The sequence below is a fragment of the Papaver somniferum genome, chromosome 1 (assembly GCF_003573695.1).
Source record: "Papaver somniferum cultivar HN1 chromosome 1, ASM357369v1, whole genome shotgun sequence".
Taxonomy (NCBI): domain Eukaryota; kingdom Viridiplantae; phylum Streptophyta; class Magnoliopsida; order Ranunculales; family Papaveraceae; genus Papaver; species Papaver somniferum.
Window position 1 is genome coordinate 213,697,440 of NC_039358.1, and position 15,170 is coordinate 213,712,609.

Sequence of the window (15,170 nt, forward strand, 5' to 3'; positions counted from 1 at the left end):
CACGGCACATAAAATCATCTTCCTGACGCTTCTTCTTTCTGGCCTTCAACTCATCAGTTTCTTTGTCTGATGGTGCATGAATTACATCCAAACCGTCTTCAAGTATGTACCACAACTTGATGGTGATCAGAAAAAACTTCACAGTCTCTTGCCAACGAGTAAAATTATCACCATAAAAACGTTCCAATCGAGTCAGGGTTTGGTTCATCACTTGCAGAGATTGAGCAGTTACATTCGAATTTGAAGATTCACCCTCCATTGTCAGAAATTAATCGTCTAAAACTGTTGGAAAATGGGTTCAAATAGAGGATGAAATAAACAGAAAAGAAATTGTTGTACTCTGACTTTTAAGGCTCGAATAGATTTCTTTTAGACGATTATTTCTACCCTCCCTATGTCAATTGACGATTGCAACAGGTATGCGAAATAATGCCTTCAGGATACAATCACTACAAAAAACCTAAGCATTGGCAACCACACCAGTTTGGTTGCCGAAAATGAGTTTTTAATTTCCAAACACATAGGCAACTAATGCTAGTTGCGGAGCCTAAGTTGCCGTATGGGGTGTTTCCAAATGTAAAGGCAACTACTAAAAATACCTAGTTGCCATGGTTTTTTTGGCAACTTATGTTATAGAAGCCAAATAAATTACTTAGTTAAATGCAATTAATTAAAATCATTAATTTTTACAGTTGTTCAAGAGTTTCCAAACATATTAACAACATAGTCATCGTAGTTGTCAGTAACTTGCCACATAATATGGCAACTAAATTAAAATCTTGTTGTGGAATTATTTAGCAGTTAATTTGGTGGTAGCCAAATATTATGATTTCACAATTACAATAGGTATATGAAATTAAGTTGAAGTTGGTTGAAGTTGGTTGATAGTTACCGAATCGTTAAACAATTAAATTTACTAGTTGGCGTATGGTTCCCAAATCATTCCGCAACTATGACGAAAACTAACATTTCGTAATGTAATTATTTTGATTTTATGGATGCATGATACCGTAATTAATATCACAATTAATTAATGTAATTAATATGGTAATTAAAATCTTTATTTATTTTTAAATTAATATTGTAATTAATATCGTAATTAATATCGTAATTAAACTCATAAATAATTATCATAATTAATATGGTAATTGCCATTTTTGATCATATTCTAATTAATAATTTTTTTGTATAAATGTAGTTGTTTTTTCTTGTATGATTATTATATGCATCGACAAAACAAATTAATAAAATATGCATTTCATTTCCAAAACCAAGAATAAAAAGTCATAACACCTTACTACAAAAACCCATACTACACGTTATCATTCTCCCTACCTTAATATCTTGATACCAGAAGAAAACAAGAAAGAAAAAAAACACAAAACAAAATCAAATAGAAATTCATTCATCACTGGCTGGCCCACTCCGAACTGGGATCCTCCATGTCAGTCTTTCAAATAAAGAAAATCATTCATCATCCATGGCACCTTCCACATTTCGGGGCTCCATATCAGGATAGTTGCGGATGTAGTTTTCATCCTCTAGGTCATGATAGTCATCCTCATCATTTTGACCTTCCACATCAAGATCCTCATCTAGCCCACAGACCTCCGCATCATCCTCCATTTCATCATCTGATACATCTGGTACAACCATGTAAGGATAATGTTTAGAAAAAAAACTATTCATTAGATCAGTAAGTCGACGTGTTTCTCTTCTTTGTAGCATGTTTTCTGTCTGTAGAGACTCAATTCTTCTGTTCAACAATTGTATTTATTTTCCCCTTAAATCAGCCAAACTCTTGTGAGTGTGAGAAGCTTTGCGATGACGTTTGTTAAGACTCCCACGTTGTTCATTATAGACAGTTTCATATATGTCAGATGGAGTTTTACTAGATTCTCCTCACAGTGTTGCTTCTTTCATGTCCTCCATTATTTTCTACATAAATTACAGACAGCCATACATGATTATATACTGTTGCAGAGATTAATTAAGACACAAAATTCAAAGTATATTTGTAGTGTGTCTTACTTTCATCTCCTGACATTTCGGTGGTAATTTTTTAGAACCATGGGTTTCTGAGAACAAAATCACCGGATCACAAGGCTTGTTCTCCGTAATCTTTGAAGCAGCAACCAGTTGCATACAAACCAAGTAAGTTAACACTACACGGTATATAAAACACGAATTCGAACAAACCATCAGTAGATGGAATGAGATACAATTAATGCATACCAAATCATATTCCACGCTGGCAAAACTTTTGTTGCCTGCACTATGATTAATTTCCTTTGCTTTAACAGCCACAGTCCCTCTGTCTGATTTTTCTGTCATTTAAACTCCACCATCTGTTAGCTTAAGCAACTCCGCAGTGTATTCATAACATATATATATAACATGATATTTTAACATTCTACACATTCTACAGGAGGCTCTTTCAAGGAAAGTCAAAACTTCAATATTGCATTAATTGCTCAGATTACATGGGAGTCAATAGACAACATTCAATTTCACTTACAACAACACTATCGTAATTTTGAGCTAACGGCACCAATTGCCAGGCACTTGCCAAACACGGTGAAAGCTGATTTTCTTCAATAAGATCCGGATACCATCTAGCCAACAATGACATGATAAACAGGCTGATTTCGCCAAAACTAAATGGAAGAAATCTAGACACAGTAAATAGCCAAACAAATGAATGTATACCAAACAAAACTTGAAACCTGCAAACAATTTTCTAAAATAAATCTAGTGGAACCCAAAAAAAAATAAAAATAAATAAATAAATAAAACATTATCAATGTTGAAAAACTAGGAGAAATGGAAAAGAGAAAGAAAAACTCAAAATGCTAGGAGAGACTACATTGTTTCAACGTTATTCGATGTCATAAGGTCATAATCTGAACACCATTATATAGGTGAAATTCGAGTACATGATTTCTACCCACTAACTACATGCTGCAATGACAATTACATGTTTCAAACAATTCAAGATAATGACCATTATCTAGTCCCACTAACAACTTTAATGGTCCACTTTCCTTTTAGAAACACTACTAACAGCACTACTAACAACTTGTTAGTATTATGGAAATTAAGGGAATACGTGCAAGGAATGGAAACATGACTTTCAACTAAACATGACTTCCTAGTGTGAGTTTAGATAAAACTCTAATAACATAATACTTATAAAGTTGTAAAATTCACATAAAACCAGTAAGAGTAAATATCTAAAACACTACCTCGTAGAGAAATAGAGATCTCAAACATACACATTGAAGATATGCAATAATTAACAAGGAATCCCTCGCAAAATTCAGCAACTGATTCAGAAGGCTCTACCTCATTCTTCATTTTCTTATCTACATAATCAAGAATTCCAACCAAAATAAGTTAGTAACACTAAATAACCCATCAAAACCAATCAAATGACCAGCAGTAAATGAGACTTAGCTTAAGCAGGGTGTTCTCTCTTGTACATCCTTAAATTCCTTCCTATTTTGGGAATAATTCTTCAAACAGCTGAGCCGCTGCCAAATCGAGATGGAGACTTCATGGATCCGTATAAAAAAATGGAGTTGATGCTAATGGTAGTGGAATTGCAGGGTTCTTTGGAATAACAGTTGGGTTGTTTTGAATCTAGGGTAATCATATTGAAGACTTCTTCCAACGCAGCAGCAGCAAAAGATTTTGGGGGTTTTCTAGGTCATATGAGATTGGGGTTGATGAGCTTGGGAAAGAGAAGAAGATGAGTATGATTGCTAAACTTGGGGGGTGCAAATTTATGCCCACGGTGCACATATTGATGGATTGAGAATGAGGGATTTTACAACAAAACGAAATGACTCCAATAATTTCAGTTCTTTATAACAATCCCTACAACAACAAAAACCCTCAAACCTCTTTCGGCTTCATCACTTCGACCAGAGTTTCCACTTTGTCCTCAGTGAATCTGGACTTACATTTGACCCTCGATGAATCTCTACCTTCACTTTTACAGAAACTCTCAACCCTCAGTGGATCTATGATTTCACTTATGTGTCTCTGCAAAGAAGCAATGAAATTGAATCTTCTAATTCTCTCAATGGATTCGTTTCAGATCCCATTTCTTTCGATAAAAAAGAGGATTACTAGAGAGAGGATGAAGAGAGAGGATGCAGAGAGCGGCGCAAAGCACAAGTGGGAAGTGAAGAGATTAGGGTTGGTTGGGTGATAATATCTATTTGGGTACCATACAGTGTAGCAGGTTGTACGATTATACTAACTCCGGCGCCTACCTGATTGGTTGAGAAACATCCAATGGTTATCAACAACAACGTGTAAAGAAGAAAAACGATCCTTCGTATTCTAATCCTCACTTGGACGTGTTTCTTAACACATTCTTCACACTATAATGAAGACATAGTAAAATTTGATACATTTTTGTTAAAAAAAAAAATCCCCAAAAAAGACTATTTTGGTAAAATTATTAGACGATGGCACTGGTGATCTGACCTGGTACTACGAGTTCTGCAAGACTTGGACATGCCGGCGTAAAAACTATGTTCAATCGGGATCTTTGTCTCCTACCCGACCTGGTACTTGCTACTGGAAAAGGGTTTTGGTCTTTGGTCTTTGGTACTGGTGATCTGATTACCAGAGAAGAATGTAAATTTAAGTCGAATAAATTTGACTTGGAATCAACTTATGTTCTTTTTCAATCAAAAAAAAAATTGTAACCATTTTGCAAGAATGCAACAGTGTGAAAATAAATGAACAAGAAAAAAAACTTAAGTTTGAAATCATATATCTATCATTGGCTTATAATGTATATGAACGCAATTTAAAATCAAATGAATTTTTACTTGTAACTGCCTTATGTAAATCGTTAAGCATATCCAATGAGGGTTCATCACTCCCAAGTGTTTTGGTTGGTAGAAAATTGACCTTACACAACATATTTTAGGTTCGTCGAATCCGGTAGGATCATTACACCGCTTTCAGGATCATCCAATGATTTATCCTCCCCGGTTCAGGATCGATTCAGGTTCGTCGAGCCCGGTTCGGGATTTCTGAATAAAACAGGATACTTTAATAAAGGTTCAAAAAGCAGGAGTACTTTATCAAAATCCCCTTAAATGAAATGTATAAGACAATAAGAATACACCCTTGGTAAAACGGTTAGGTATTTGTAAGCATAAGAAGATTTGTGGTACAGAATTGAGAAAAAAAAAAGAAAAAAAAAAGAATCTTATGAATTAGGCTCTCATTCTTAAATGGCTTCGGAGATATACATGTGTCTGAAGGCGATAAATTATGGAAAAACATTGTCCATGAAAAGTATGTTGCTTCTAATCACAATTGGTTAAAGTTACTTAATAGTCGGTGCCAATGTAGTACAGTGGTAAAATCACTGGGTGATCATACCAGTGTCCTGAGTCCGAAACTTGCCAGCATCAAATTCTTTACCGATCAAAAGAAAGAAAAAAATCGTCCCTCAACTATTTGATGGTCGAGTTTTAGCATGCACAATATTTGATGGCCATCCAGATTGATGGTCTTAACCAAAAACTCGGCCCTCGACATTTTAGAGATATCTTGTGTTATGGGCTTGGGATTCCTCTTTTCGAAGAAGGAGAAACATGTTCCAGTCGTGACAGGGAGATGGATATTTTTGGTGACCATGCTTTACATTGCTCTCACAAGATTGATCTAAAATACAGACACGATATGGTTCGTGATACCTTTGCTGATATTTGTTATCGTGCGGGTGTCCCAGCTAGGAAAGAGGTGGATTTGGGTTTCCTCTCAGACACCGGCTTGGCTTTAAGACCTGCTAATATTTTAATGCACAATTGGGATAGTGGTCATGATGTATGTATGGATATCACTGGTATTTCTTCTTTCACATGTGGGGGTGGGGGGGGGGGGGGTGCGCACTTTTGTCCCAGGTCAAGCAATTGATAGTGTTGTTGGTCGGAAAAAAACCAAATATTTAGAGAAGTGTACAACTCAGGGTTTCGGATTTGGCGTGTTGGATTTTACCACCTTAGGAGAGTTGGGGAGCGATACAGTGAAGTTTCTGATAAGATTGCGCAATTATATGGCTATTAATGGTGTGAATGTTATAGTGGGGGATTTTCTTTTTCATAGGATTGGTGTTTTCATTCAAAAGGGATTGGATCCCAGCTTGTTGTCAGGCTTCCATCTAATTCTTGTAATTATACCACTTCTGAATGAAATTTCTTGATCGGGGAAAAAAAAAGTTCCTTAATGTTGCTTTGGTAAAGCTATTTGGAAAGAAGTTATCTAAATTTAACGTTTTTTCGTTAGCAATATTTATTATAAGGTAAACAAAGGGACAACGTTAGTGCTGAGGCGGTTTCAAAAACAGACGATGACTTACAGTGGAAATTCGACGATCGAGAATGCTAAAGTGGTTTTAACACTGAATCCATCTTTTTTGTTATTTTTCTCGGTCTAAGTTTCACGATATTTTGATGAGTTCATATATAATGTTTCTTTTTTGTTAAGTTAGGCTTTCTTAATTTTATCTCATTCTCAGTTTTCTTTGAGTGAGGTTAAAAGATAAACATAGCCCAAGATAAAAAGGTAATAGAAAGGTATGGAAAGTAAAGATGGCTAGGTTTATATTTTCTCTTCTTTTCGGTTCTATCATAGTATTTTTTTGGGGCGTCCCAAGGACTACTTTACGAATTATAGATTCCTATACTTGTCTTGAACAAATTTTAGAGTTGTACAGTCTTTCTGAAAACCTACTTATGTAAACTCTATGTGCATCCATTTAGACGAACACAATTTGGTTATATAAAACTTGTCTTGAAATCGACTTATGTGCATCCATCAATCTTACTCAATTTCATATGATTTCACGCGGATTCCACCAATTTCCTCGATTATTCATCGATCTCACCCAATGTCGCTCGAACTTCCTCAAGTTATCTGGATTCCATCGGTTTCTTTATTATCAGTAGTGAAACTAGGTTATAGGTGGGAGAGGATCTGGACTTGCCGGAAAAAGATTCCCACATTGATTTCACCAAATATCTTACTTAGTTTCATATCCATCAATCTTATCCAATGACGTATTAACAAATTTTACTAGTTACAAATGATATAATTATCCCGACTGAGCTATAAAAGGTTATGGTCCTTTTTACCAAAACTGATTCTATTCCGTAATTTACCCCAAAACATCCCCGTAACATGTCGCTTTCTCACTGGTCCATTGTTGTCCATTCGGGATCGACTGCGGTTGTAGGCCATCACGTCGGGATGGGGTTTATATTAGGGGTGTAAATTCGGGCAGACGGCCGCCCAACCCAAAAACTAAGCCGGCCGGGCAGGCCGGCTTAACTTGTGCCCGTAAACAATTCAGGCCGGACAGGCCGGGCACAAGTAGTAATTTGCTACCCAAAGACCGCCCAAAGCCCGTTTTTATATGGGCAGGCCAGATCGGCCGGACAAGCCACTTTTTTTTTTTTTTTAAGTTTAAATTTTCAAATGAACGGTATTAAATACAATATCCTTTCCTTTCCAACATCGCATATCGTAAGTGATGTTTTTTAATTTAAATTACACTGACAAATTTTAATTTAGCCTATAATATTAAATTAGAGTACAATAAACTTTCTAATAAGAAAATATATTACATTAATGTTTTGAAAAGGTTAATTATAAGTAAAAACAATTATATATTTTATTTTTCTTGACACAAAGTTGACAATTATAAAATTGTAACTTTTAAGTCTTTTTAAGAGGATATTAAATGATTAATGGCACGTAGAAGGCTTTCAGGCCGGGCACCAGGTTGGGCATCCGTATAATCAAGATATTTCACAATTTCAATCTTTATTAGCGGGAATAACAAAGTTTTGGCGCACTAAACCCCGCGAAATTTTCAACAAAAATTTCACTAAAATTCTTTTCCCTCCCATGGAACCTTAGACGTATCTTTGCTTATACTGTTTATTCTTCGTTTTCTCGGCTTAAGCTTATAATTTTCTCTCTCCAAAATCAAAAACCCAAAACTTCTCTTAGTTTTTAATCTCCCTAACCGAAACCCAACTTTGAATCTGAATGATTTTTATTCGACAAAAAAAATCACCAATAACAACCAGGTTTCTTCTCATTAAAAACCCTAAAAAAAACCCGAAAATAATTTGATTTCTCAGTCAAAATCTTTAACCGAACCTGACTTCAGATTGATGCTCCGTATGTTTTTCTGAATTACCCATAAAAGGTTTTCGTATTCAAATCATTTACAATTACGATTTTCTATCTAATGAAGGAATCAGAATTTATCCAATTGTAACGGTTGAACTCCATTAACCTGGTAAGTAAGTTGATACGTTCCTCTATTCACTTTAAATACGTTTTATTTGGATTGAATTTTTTGAAGCTTTACTGCCGGTTCCCATCTTTGTTTCTAAAATTTCTTATGGATCCCGTTTCTCAGAAATGATTGAAGGATAGAAATTGATTTGTTAATTGGGCTTTTTATTTTGTTGGAATTAGGCGTGGGTTTCGGTTGTTTGAAGGATTCGATGTTTGAGAATCTATCTGTAGCTCAAACTAAACTACTCTTAAGAGTTTCTCTCAGATTTGACAGAATATGCTTTTCTCTGCTGACAATTGGTTCCATATCAAGTTAGTTTTCTGACATTCCATATCTCTATTTACAATCGCTTATAATCTGTTTGACAAAACTACTCTAAGAGTTTCTCTCAGATTGGTTAATTCGATATTGATGAACTCGATTTATGCTTATGTTTCAGATGGAGTCTGGATTCTTAACAAGGATGCTTGAAAGAGGTAAGAAGATGAACTTGAGATTTTATTAGGTTATAATTGCTATCTTGAGTCAATATTTAGCTAATTTACATGGGGTTTGCCTGTTTGGTTCATAATTTGAACCTGACTTTTGGTTCCCACCAGAAAATTTACAGCTTCAGTGTACAGAATTCGTGAATGTGGATTATACAAGTTATTTTCTGATTTGATAACTACTAATCAGATCGATACGTGTATTGCGTATTTGGGGTTATAGTGCTTTTTATGTTAAATAGCTTCTTTTTGGGGTGTTCCTTTGTATTTATTATAGATCCTATTGTCTTAGGTTAATAGTTATCTAAAGGTTGAAATAGAGGTCGATCTGGTAGTCCGGGAAAATGAATAGTTATGAGAGTATACTAGTGCTCACACTTGTTGCCTTTCAGTTTTAAAATATAATTTTTGTTACCTCTTTTTAGCTGTAGCTTCCTAACATTGGGAGCATAACTATCGATTGACTAACACTTGGCCTTGGCTATTTTCAGAAAGAGGATTACCGACCAGTTGATATGGCTTTGCTTAGTGTCCCCTTGACAGGACAGGAGTGACTCAAGCATTAGATTTTGTCGTTGTTGGTATGGGAGTTGTAACTGGAACAAGGGTGTTCTGCTAAACCAATCTTTTCTCTTCATGACAAAATTGTTGTGTGAAACTTCTTCCGTAGTTGCATTCGATCCATCGCTGGATACAGGGATCATCCCTTGGTGTGTGGTGTTGCATTTAGTTCATTTTTATGTGTCTAGGAACTCTAGGTGTTGGTGTTGTTACCTGTATTGGAATTCACTGTAGTGGTGAAGTACCTCAAGCATCCAGGAAGTTTTCATGCCTTGCGGAAAGCTGCTCAATCCCCAAGGTATGTTCAGAATTTTAGATGCTTAAAGATTTTTTTAATGTACACTTGGCATCTCATGCCATGAATTTTTTACTGAAATTTCCAATTGTCTATCATTAGCATAAATTGTTGATTACGATTTGTGTAATTGTGCCAGTGCAAACTGTTTGTTAGGAAGTGCTTTGACTACTTGAAATATGTAGATGTTAGAAGTACTTTGACTACTTGAATTCTGTAGATATAACTGTAGGTATAACCTGATTGCGTTGGTTTACAAAGACCAACACTAGAACTAACCTTCAAATGTGTTTTTCATGTTTCTGTTTTATGCGAATGCAGAATCATGTGTAGGTTCATTCCATTTGTGTAAAGACAGATTGAATTTCTTATGTTTCTTATACATTGTATGACTTAAGTGACCTAGAACGTAGATTCTCTTATGAGACATTGGATTTGAAATGGATTGTGGGAGTTGAAAAATAATATAGCGGGTAATGGATATGTAAGAAACATTTTTGACAAATCTTTAATCTAACAACTGCTGAAGTGTTGTTTACGTTCTTTTGAGGCAATTTTTATTCAAGTTGATGGTTACTAAGTTGATGTTGATCAAATTTTTTTTTATGCACAGAGATGTGCAGTTTGGGAGAATAACAGGTCTCATATTGAAGGGGTACATTGTTTTATTAGCAGCAGTTGTATGGTGAAGATTACCATGTTGAGTTGCCTTTTTGAAGCTCTGGCCTAGTGTAAGTCGGGACTAATGTTAGAGCCTCTAATTGTTTTGAAAGATCTCGAAACACTAATGTTTTACGTTTTTGTTCTCAGTGGCAGAAGTAATACTCTAAACTAGCTAGCTGCATTGGTTATAAATGCATACCCTATCAGCCACTTAGGACCTGCCATTCTGCCTCTTTGTGAAGACAGTAGCTTTCGTAGCATTCAACAAGGTTTGTAATTCAGAACCATTTGTTTTTATTTTAGTGTTAACTCACTTGATGATGCTACTGAAAGTTGTGGTTCATAACTCACAAAGTCCTTTCATGGGTTTTTTCTATAAATATATGACTAGTTGCCTAATTCATTATATTAATCTTCTTAGTATAGGCTAGCATTATGAAAGATATTGTAACCATGTTTACTTATTTGAAATGACTTTGTAATTTGCTTTATGACAGGTTATTACAACCCAATACTTCGTGTGGTTCTTCTGCTTGTTGCCTTTAATACTTCCATGGAGCAGTATGAAACTGTAGTGGGAAGGGTTGTCATTACATTATATTGTGAGATGTATCATCGTGCGTGTGCATTTGAATCACCTTGAATACTTTAACAGGCAGTTCAGATATCGTCTAACGGTGTTCATAAAGAACCCTAGGGCAGTATAATTCTCTTAAGATCTACTGTGAAATATGTGGGCATGACACTCTGATTATAAACAAAAACAGGCTTTGCTAGTAACGATTGCACTTTAATTTTGTTATGCATGAGGTATCTGTTATAGATGAGAATCCAAAAGAGGAGATGCTAAAACTGTAGCCGCCAAAAATATGGAAATGATCAATCTAGTCGATAAGGAGTTATTTCTGTGTATATCGGATGATAAGCATATTTGGCCGATCTAAACGTCGCTGGGTATTTCTGTGTGTTTTACCGCACGTTGGAATTCACACGCGTGTACTTAACTGGCTATTTTAACAGTGAGGCATTTTTCCATCTCTTTTGACGTTGGGGAAGTTCTCCAACATGGCATCCCGTATAAGGACATTTTTCCAATTTTCCCAATTTTATTTTGTTTGGAATTGGCATTGCCTCCGTTTTGATTGGTGTATTTAAAAAAAGGAAATATTTACTTCTTCATTATATAATTTGGAGTACATGTCATCTTTTAACCGGACATACAATAAGTTCAATTCATTTTCGTCTTGTAGACCTGGATGTATTGAACATCTTATTCAGGATGACATGAACAGATCTGTAACTTCCATTACATAATCAGAAAAATGTATCTTTCTTATCCAATAAAACAAGAGTATTCATATATTATTCTTGGGACTAAAGGCTTGGTTTTTGTTGTATAAAATTGATCTCCGGATTCTTTCCATCGTAATTTGATACTATATTTTTACAATGCTTCAGAAATGCTATGAGCTTCTCTGTTTGAGGTTGCCTGAAGTACTACGCTAGACCAACCTATCCCGACAAAAAGGAAGAAGGTTGAGTCACGCTTGCTTTTATTGATTGTTGAGTTTTGGTGGTCGGATTAGGCTTAACAATTAATGTAATGTATTTTGGTGTTACTGTGTTGCTCAAACCTTTGGCAATTTGAGGTTGCTGGCGTTTAGTTCCAATGGGTGGAGCAACTAGGTAATCAGTTAATTGTCAAAGCTAAGTTGCTGAAACGTAATGTAGGAAACTAATGTGGTCTTGGTTTCTGTTTTTTAGTTGCTTAGATATGAGGCTACTATCGCGTTTTATTTAGTTGCCATATCTTTGTTGCCGACGTTTTTGGAAACTAATGCAAGCAGTAGTTGTGATTAACCTGTTGCCGAAGTATTTAGGAACTAGGAGTTGCCTTTTCCTAGTTCCGAAAGCATCAGGCTACTAACATATTTCATGTAGTTGTCATATGTTTGTTGCTAACGGATTCGGAATCTAATAAAAGTAGTAATTGCGATCAATTTGTTGCTGAAGTATACAGGAACTAGTAGTTGTCATTGACTCTTTCCGGATGCATTTGGAAACAAATTTTTTGAGGTAGGTGCGAGATTTTAGTGGCCTTTGTTAGGATTTTTTGTAGTGAATGAAAGCCCTACAACAGAAAATTGGATTCAAGGTTTGCACCCCTTGACCCAACCAAGAACACACGAGAGAGAATTATGATGATGCTTTAGGTAGAGAGAAAACAGATTGATTGAATGATGGAAAATGGGAGAATGCCATCACTATTTATAGGGATATTCATGCCTGTTAGTGATGCCTTTTCATCACCAACAGACCGTTGTCTCGGACTCTGCTAGGGGGCGTTGCCCCCTAGACCCCCACGACCTGACTTGTCAGGTCGAACACAGCCGGGAGGGGCTATGCCCCCCGGACCCCTTGGATAGCGGCAAACAATCTTGAAAATATCCAACATAAAGAGAGGCAGGTAAACAAAAAGGGGAAAGACTATATACAGATAACACGTATTCATCTCTTCCAATCCTTCATTTCAGAAGTAGCTTCTTGGTCACACTGTTTCACAAACTTATCCAAAAATGACTCATCTTTCATTACGGAAGCTAACCTCAGAGAAAAAAGAAATCCTCCGTTAAGCCCTTTGAGACCATTTTCACTAGGGTGCTCAGTGTTTCAAAGTCTAGAAACTCTTTCTGTCGTAAAAGATGGTTTTTAGGTTTAAGGACACGAAAGATCAGCTAAAACCCTATCAAATATAGAAACCATGAGGAATTTAAACCCTGATATTGCTGTTATGACTCCAAGCATCTCAAAAGCAATACCTGGTCGGACGGTAAGAATTTAGAAAATTTTAGATCACATACATACACTTCATACTCGTGCAGACAAAATGGGTAAAGCTATAATAAAGTAGAACTCTTGCTCAGAACTATATAGAGTTACCTCCTAAATTACCTGTATCTTATTTGTTCTTGCTGAAGCATAGTAAAACTCTGACCGTGATTGCATATATCTTCAATAAATTATTAAACAGATAAGCAGCGTTTAAATAAACTAGGAAAAGAAAAACTTAAATAAGATAAAACAAACTAAGAAAATATATAAGAAGTGTTTTTTAGTCTTCCCGTCATCAGCCATCCTGGCACTGTGTTGTTACCGAGAAGGCACTTCACCTCATCAGTACAATCAGTTTTCATAGTTTTAGCTCCTTTAGGAATGAAGGTTTTCATAGAAACGATGTTCTCCACTTGAACGTGCAGCTGATAATCCATGGACGGGAAATAAATATTATCATCATCGTCAATAGGACGCTCTAGGTCTGGATTTATCTTAGCTTGAAAAACACTAGGATATAAAAGGGAGCATTCCACCACCTTGAGATATTTCTCTTGCAAATTGTAGAATATAAGATGTTCCGCATTAAACCAATACAATAACAACTTATTGGAGAAATTCAATATACGTGTAGGAGGGATAGCAGTAGAAGTGTCAAAGTAGCAACAAAGGGGAGTTGGTAGTAAACCTTCATGATCCATAATCTGAACATCGAAAGTTGCCTCCCTAGTCCATACTTGCTTCTCCTTGTCCTTCAATATATACATATGAACCTTGCGACAACAACAACAATCACCAGACTGATAATTACAACGATGGCCGCAATGATCATTATTGGATGTTTTTATCCCCTCAGAACATGCAATACAAGGGTATCCTTTGAACTCCAGAAGATGATCAACTACTAAATACCGACGCTCATTTGTTGCTGTTGTTAGGGTAGATTCAGCCGGGAGTCGAATGAAGTGAATCTTCTCGTTGTGGAGGTCGAACGAGAGCAACATTTCAATCTTGTCATCACTATTACCAACTTGATTCTGCTTCCTCCAATAAAGATCACCCCCAGAAAAGATTGCTGGTCTCCATAACGTTTTGGGAACTCTAGTGGCCACCGGACTACGTGTTGGTGGTGAGATATCAAAAGTACTAGTAATTATCTTTCTCCGTGACATGGTTCCCAATGTAACGACCATGCAAAGAAACTCGGTGTTGGCTCGTGAAGCATAGACAATTACAGGCTTGTGTACTTGTGATAATGGATCAAAACCAAAACCATGACACAAATAGATGTACCCGACAGTAGGTGGTACATAATACAAGACAAGTGTTTCGTTCCAGATGGGGGTTAACAACACTTATTGAATCATGAACATCGTTGTATGCACTGAATGCTTTCACACATGCTAAACTGTTGCAAAAACCCACTAGTTCATGTACATTCTTGCTATTAAAATCTGTGAGACATTTAACTCTCATATAAGCCTGCTCTTTTGCTCTTATTAAACTGAAAAAGGAAACCATTTCCGAGCCGCCTATCAATAAATTATTAAGTATATTAAAGACTAGAAATACTTTATTTTTGTTTTGAATATAGTGAATCCCAGAAAATCTTGAATCATTAAGCATTCAATTGTACCATGACTTACTGATGCAACTGAATTTTGCTAGATTTCGGGCTGGTAATCTCGTCAGAATGTTGGGTGCAATAATTAAAATAAAGAAAAAATCAAATAAGCAAAAGTTATTGATACTTATCTCCTTTATAATGGAATTGATCGATTGACGAAACGAACGAGCTTCTCATATCTCCACAACAGCAACAAGGCAAAACTTTGGAAAAACAGAGTGAGTCACGTGTTCAACACGTTGCCCTTAAGACATTAGCGCCCGGCTACACTCAAGAGTGATGCTATATCCCTCACAGGACGGATATCTTCAGGATAAAACACCCTACTACACCTACTACTAGCATATGTAGTAGATGCTCAAC

General features: G+C 36.0%; 2 long non-coding RNA genes across 2 annotated transcripts; both read left to right on the forward strand.

Annotated features, from left to right (window-relative positions):
* Nucleotides 1-8,295: 8,295 nt before the first annotated feature.
* On the forward strand, nucleotides 8,296-8,823 carry LOC113336536. The gene is made up of 3 exons (XR_003353914.1): nucleotides 8,296-8,338; nucleotides 8,521-8,652; nucleotides 8,781-8,823. It is a non-coding gene; the product is annotated as an uncharacterized LOC113336536 (long non-coding RNA).
* Nucleotides 8,824-9,665: 842 nt separating this feature from the next.
* Nucleotides 9,666-11,675, forward strand: LOC113336547. The gene is made up of 4 exons (XR_003353924.1): nucleotides 9,666-9,688; nucleotides 10,299-10,416; nucleotides 10,496-10,617; nucleotides 10,846-11,675. It is a non-coding gene; the product is annotated as an uncharacterized LOC113336547 (long non-coding RNA).
* Nucleotides 11,676-15,170: the final 3,495 nt, after the last annotated feature.